Source organism: Triticum dicoccoides, chromosome 1B, assembly GCF_002162155.2.
Source record: "Triticum dicoccoides isolate Atlit2015 ecotype Zavitan chromosome 1B, WEW_v2.0, whole genome shotgun sequence".
In the NCBI taxonomy this organism is placed as follows: Eukaryota; Viridiplantae; Streptophyta; class Magnoliopsida; order Poales; family Poaceae; genus Triticum; species Triticum dicoccoides.
Window position 1 is genome coordinate 293,557,143 of NC_041381.1, and position 6,990 is coordinate 293,564,132.

Sequence of the window (6,990 nt, forward strand, 5' to 3'; positions counted from 1 at the left end):
GAGACGGTGGCTAAGGCGAACGGCGGCGACGGTGAGCTTCGGCCGTGAGAGAGAGAGAGTGAGGGAGAGCCGGGGGAGAGTGAATGGGGTGTCGGCGAGGTCGGGGCGACGACCAGAAGACGATCCACGCGGCGCAACGGCGACCAGGGTGATGCAGAGAGGCTGGGTGGTGCGTGGCGAGCTCGGGCGCGCCATGCTCACCTCCCTGCCTGCTCTGGCGAGGGGAAGCAGCTGGCTGGCACGGGCCAGCACAGTGCTGGGCCGGCTGGGCTGGGCCGCACAGGTAAGTCTTCCCCTTTCTTTATTTCTGTTTTTATTTAATATAACTGCGACTTTGTTGAATTAAATAAAATACCTAGGCAACTCCAAAAATCACCAAACTACTCCTGGTCCATAGTTGGATTATTTCCAACATGAAACATTTTAGTTTGGAGATATTTGAGCATTTAAATATTTTATATAATTTTAAATGCCCAAATTCAAATAGTTATGATTTAATTCAAAACCCTAGGATGGCCTAGGAAAATGTGCACCACTTTTGGCAGAGGTTCTGAACCAAGGCAAAAATGATGGGCATTTTAGAAGGGCATTTCAGGTTCATTGAAAAATTATTTTAGTGAACCCTAGTTGGTTTCAGAGGGGACTGGGGGTTCTGTCATCCCCATTTCAAGTTTCTGATGAATGAGTAAACATGATGCAACACTCTAATGCATAACTAGCTAGGGTGTGACAACTCACCCCCACTCAAAAGAATCTCGTCCCGAGATTTGGGTTCCTCCGGGAAGAAGGCGGGATATTCAAGTCGAAGACGATCCTCCCTTTCCCAGGTTGCTTCATCTTCAGAATGGTGCGACCATTGAACCTTGAGAAACTTGATATTATGACGTCGCGTGGTACGTTCGGCTTGATCGAGGATACGAATGGGGTACTCTCGATAGGTAAGATTATCTTGGAGATCAAGCGTTTCGTGGTCCACTTCACGGATAGGATCCGAGAAGCAACGCCTGAGTTGAGAAATGTGGAAGACATCGTGAACTCTGGAGAGGTGCGGAGGTAGTTCCAATTGGTAGGCAACTTCTCCTAGTTTGGCAAGAATGCGAAAAGGTCCAATGTAATGAGGAGCCAATTTGCCTTTGATACCGAAACGATGGGTTCCCTTCAGAGGGGTGACCCGAAGATAAGCCTTCTCGTCAACCTCGAAAGTCATAGCCTTATGTTTTCGGTCATATTGACTCATTTGACGAGATTGGGCTGTTTTCAACTTTTCACGAACGATACGAACTTGTTCTTCTGCTTCCTGAATCATATCCGGGCCAAAGAATTGTCTTTCCCCGGTCTCTGACCAGTTAAGGGGTGTTCGACATCGCCGTCCATAGAGGACTTCAAAAGGGGCTTTACCCAAGCTGGATTGATAGCTGTTGTTGTAAGCGAATTCGGCAAATGGAAGGCACTTCTCCCAGTCCATTCCGAACGAGATAACAGAGGCTCGAAGCATGTCTTCTAGAATCTGATTGACGCGTTCCACTTGACCACTTGACTGAGGGTGGAAAGCGGTGCTAAAGGAGAGACGGGTTCCCATAGCATTTTGGAAACTTTCCCAAAATCGAGAGGTGAAAAGACTTCCTCGATCCGAATTGATTTCCAAAGGGACACCATGAAGAGACACTATTCGGGAGATGTATAAGTCTGCCAGCTGACTAGCGGTTATACTCTCACGAACAGGTAAGAAATGAGCTACTTTGGAAAGACGATCGACCACAACGAAAATAGCATTATTCCCTCTTTTGGTCCTGGGAAAACCGGTAATGAAATCCATACCAATTTTATCCCATTTCCATTCAGGAATAGCTAATGGTTGAAGGGTGCCAGCAGGCCGTTGATGCTCTGCTTTTACATGACAGACGTTGCAATTAGCAATATACTGAGCGATTTCTCTCTTCATCCTAGTCCACCAGAACCTCTGGCGTAGGTCCTGATACATTTTAGTACTACCGGGATGAATAGTGAGAGGAGATTCATGAGCTTCCTTAAGGATTAATCGCCTTAGGTTGCGCACTTTGGGAACTACTAGTCGATTCCCGAAGTATACGACTCCTTGATCATTAACGGAGAAACAATTCGCAATTCCTTTCTGAATGTTTCTCTTGATGCGGGAGATTCCCGGATCTACCTTCTGTGCGTTGATAATTTGATCCGTAAGGGTAGGTTTTGCCACCAAGGTGGAGAGAAAACCTTGAGGTACAATGTGAAGGTTAAGCTTCCGAAATTCCTCATGGAGAAGCGGTTGACTTTGTTGTAACATCAGGTTGTTACAATAAGATTTACGACTTAGCGCATCAGCCATGACGTTGGCTTTCCCTGGGGTATAGGTTATCCCTAAGTCGAAGTATGTGATCAATTCAACCCAACGTCTCTGCCTGAGATTCAAATCCGGTTGGGTGAAAATATACTTCAGACTTTGGTGATCAGTGAATATTTCGCAACGATTACCGAGGAGATAATGTCGCCAGGTCTTAAGTGCATAGACTACGGCTGCAAGCTCTAGGTCATGAGTGGGATAATTCTCCTCATGTGGGTGCAATTGCCGTGAAGCGTAAGCAATTACGTGTCGATCTTGCATGAGAATGCAACCTAGTCCTTGTCGCGAGGCGTCGCAGTAGATAACAAAGTCCTTGGAGAAGTCTGGCGGTACCAGTACGGGAGCAGAGGTCAGGCGTCTTTTCAGTTCCTGAAAGCTGTGCTCACATTGTGGAGTCCATTCGAACTTCTTATCTTTCTTGAGGAGTTCAGTTAGAGGTTTATCAACCTTGGAGAAGTTCTCGACAAAGCGACGGCAATAGCTCGCTAAGCCTAGAAAACTCCGAACTTGCTTGACTGATTCGGGCGGAGTCCAATCAAGGACGGCTTGAACTCGCTCAGGGTTAACAGCAATACCTTTACCAGATATTACATGACCCAGATAGGTCACTTCTGACAACCAGAATTCACATTTAGAGAATTTGGCATAAAGGCGATGCTCTCGAAGTTTCTTCAACACTAGCCTTAGATGTTCGGCATGTTCTTCCTCGTTCTTGGAGTAGATGAGTATATCATCGAGATAAACCACGACGAATTTATCCAAATACTCCATGAAGATTGAGTTCATTAACCGAGAAAAGGTGGCTGGAGCGTTGGTTAATCCGAAGGACATAACGGTGTACTCGTATTGGCCATAGCGAGTAACAAAGGCCGTTTTAGGAATGTCCCCGTTTTCTGATTTTGATTTCATGGTAGCCCAACCTCAAATCCATCTTGGAGAAGACTGAGGATCCAGCGAGCTGATCATACAGGTCGTTGATCCTGGGAAGTGGATATTTGTTCTTGATTGTGACCAAATTGACAGGTCGGTAATCTACAACCATCCGGTCCGTACCATCCTTTTTCTTAACGAATAGGACGGGGCAAGCCCACGGAGATGAACTAGGGCGGATGAAACCCTTTTTCAAGGATTCATCGAGTTGTTTCTTAAGCTCGGCTAGTTCTAGGGGTGCCATCTTATAGGGTCTTCTAGCAATCGGAACGGTTCCTGGAATGAGATCTATTACGAACTCAACATCCCTGTCAGGTGGAACACCTGGCAATTCCTCTGGAAAGACATCCGGGAAGTCACGGACTACCGGAACGTCCTCAAGGTCTGGCAAAGGGCTGGCGTTAAGAGAATATAATTGTCGCTTGGCTATTCGGGTCAAGACATTGACTATCTTCCCCGAAGGATGGGTGAGTTGAATAGTCCTAGAGAAGCAATCAATTTTGGCTTGATGAGCTGACATCCAGTCCATACCCAAAATGATATTAATATCCGAAGATTTAAGGGCTATCAAGGATGCAAGGAAAACAAGTCTGTCGACTTGGATCTCATTTCCATAACTTACCCTAGAGGTCTGCCATCTAGACCCAGGGGTAGAGATTTCCATAGTGGATGGCAAGTCACAGAATGCAACGTTATGCAAACGGGCATAACTTTCAGATATAAAAGAATGAGAGGCTCCTGTATCGAAAAGAACGGATGCCGGGTGGCAATTAACAAGAAGCGTACCGAGAACGACGTTGGGGTCCTCTTGAGCTTCTTCGGCAGAGATACAGTTGACATGGCCACGTGAAGCGGTGACCGGTTTGGCATGGAACACCTTCCCTATCGGCTTGCCACGGCCAACAGCTTTAGCAGATTGATTGGGGTTGGTCTGGGGACACTCGCGCATATAATGACCAGATTCCCCACACTTGAAACAAGTCACGGAACTGGTACGTGGAGGAGCATTATTGGATGGACCCCCATAGGGCTTGGCCGGTGCAGACTGTTGAACAGGGCGAGGCGCCTGGAAAGATGGCCTCGGTGTGAACCTGGGTGGCAGGGCGGTATTGGGTACCCACACGCGGCGTTTCTAAGGACCAGCACCGGATGAGGAACCCATATCACATCCATGCTTGCGTGTTGCATCAAAATCAGTCTGACCAGTTTCAGCACTGATGGCTTTGTTGACAAGTTTCGAAAAAGATGTGCACTCATGCAGACGGAGGTCGCGGCGAAGCTCAGGGCTAAGGCCCTTTCGGAACCTTGCTTGCTTCTTGGCGTCAGTAGAAACTTCCTCAGTTGCATATCGTGCGAGATTACCAAACTCTCTGCTATAGGCATCCACAGAAAGTCGGCCTTGGGTGAAACTGCAAAATTCTTCACGTTTACGGTCCATGAGACCCTCCGGAATGTGATGTTCACGGAAAGCCTCACTGAACTCAGCCCAAGTGGTGACATGGCCCGCTGGGCGCATGGCTCCATAATTCTCCCACCATAGACTGGCGGGGCCTTCAAGATGATATGCGGCGAAGGTGACCTTGTCAGCCTCCGCTACCAACGCGGAATGCAGCTTGTGAGAGATACTGCGAAGCCAGTCATCAGCGTCGAGAGGCTCGACGGAGTGGTGGAACGTGGGTGGATGCAATTTGATAAAATCACTGAGTGACACCACGTTAGCCCTCTGATGGTGTGCTGTATTCTGTTCTATACGCTCCAACAAACGGTTTGTCTCCCGCTTGTTTCTCTCAGCTTCCATCATCACCTCGGCTAGTGAAGGAGGATGAGGCAGATTTTCATTCCTGGCTTCACTGCCTTCGGCCTGCTCTTGGGAAGCAGGATTAGCGCGCGTGTTGACCATCCTAGGTAGACAAGACAATGATTTAGTCAGGATGGTAAAATTCCGACATAGGATACATAAGGTAAGGAATAACTCGAAATGCAAGATGATCATCCGTATGACATGGTAGATACAGAAACTGCTTCTTTATTCCATCGTCATGCACACCATACGAGGTTTAGTCCAAGACCAAACAAAGTACTATTATGGTGAGAAAAGGATTACATCTCGTCAGAGGCATTCCAAGCTCCTATACATTATTTTCTACACCTCCGGAAAGAGTACAAACTAGGACATATCCCACGAGTCACGCGGAACGATAGATGACACAGCTAGTGCGAACTAGTGATGCTACCCCTAACTCAGACCGATCCATAGTAGTCCTCATAAAAGTCACCTCCATAGCCTGGAAGCTCAACATGTTCATCCGGAAACAGACGATCTCGCGGAGCTTGTGGACCATAGGGGCTAGGATGAGGCCTTGGACCAACAAACGGTGGCCTGCGGGGACCGCGAGGTGGGGTGATGCCTCCTACATCACGCCAAACCATCACGTCCGGCAGAGCAGATCTCACAGGATAGAGATCGCGCATATCCGAATATCCGGCTTGCACCGCCGGTGCGAACCGAGTCAAAGTGGCCCAGTGATCGGCACGGGTATTGAAGAGCTCTAACCTTAAGGCCCGATTTTCACGGTCCTTATCCTCGAGCATCTCAGCAGTGGTGCGAGTCCGTGAATCCTCCTGAGTGGAGTCAGCATAAATAGCTTGGAGATATCCTTGTGCTCCCGGAAGTGATCCTGGCATATACCGGAAGTCAGAGTCCCGAAATAAACCAGATCTGACTCGCATAATGGTCATCATAGAGTAGGCGGCATCCTGCACAGCCATCTCGATAGTAACCCCGAGTCCATAGGAGCAGTGAAGAGGCTCAGTGGATCCAGGATAAGATGGAAATATCCTGACAGTGCAGAGATACTGGCTTTGATTAAAATCTCGGAATTGCTCTTCGACCGTATACTCAGGATACCAGCGGTATCCAGCCTCAGTCATTACCCTGACCAACTTAGCAGTATGGCCGGGTACATCTAGGCATCGAGTTAGGCGAACCACTTGATTGAGGTCGCGAGTGGCCATCTGAAAGTATAATCATAATGCAAGGCATTAGAATTTCTAGCAAAATTTCGGCAGCATAACAGCTGTAAATGCTCAAAAAGGATATTGAGACATTTGACAAAGGATTTCGTACACACCCAACATCATCATATCAAAGTTCTGGAACCATTCTAACAACATAATGTGGTAGTAGAACTGAACTAGGCTTGTAACCATCAAACTTATAAGGTACTACTGATTAGTAACACGTGATCCTGATAGAGAGAGTAGATCCTAATTCCTTAACCCCCGGTGGAAGAATGGACTGACTCAGATCAGAAAGTCATAAGGTATAAGGAGTAAAAAGAGCCTTACGTTCCAACCCACAAACAATTCCCCTACATATAACTAAAGAATTTCTAGACTCAACATCGACCAGTTTGGCTTGGAGAACCTACAAGCAGTCCTGCTCTGATGCCAACGCTGTCAGGACCCCGACTCGATGTCACATCGGTCTAGCTGGTAACACCTCATATCACTTTGCGGCCTCACGCACGGTATCCCCACGGGTGTCGTCTTACCTTTTCCCGGGACCGTTTGCGCCTTTTGGCTCGCGTATATGAAAGTGTCGCTAGCATCCATATGATAAAGAGCCCGGGCTGACATGACTAGTCGTAAACCCAAAGTGGCACAGACTTACAGGGACAGGCATCCATGACCCAGCTTCG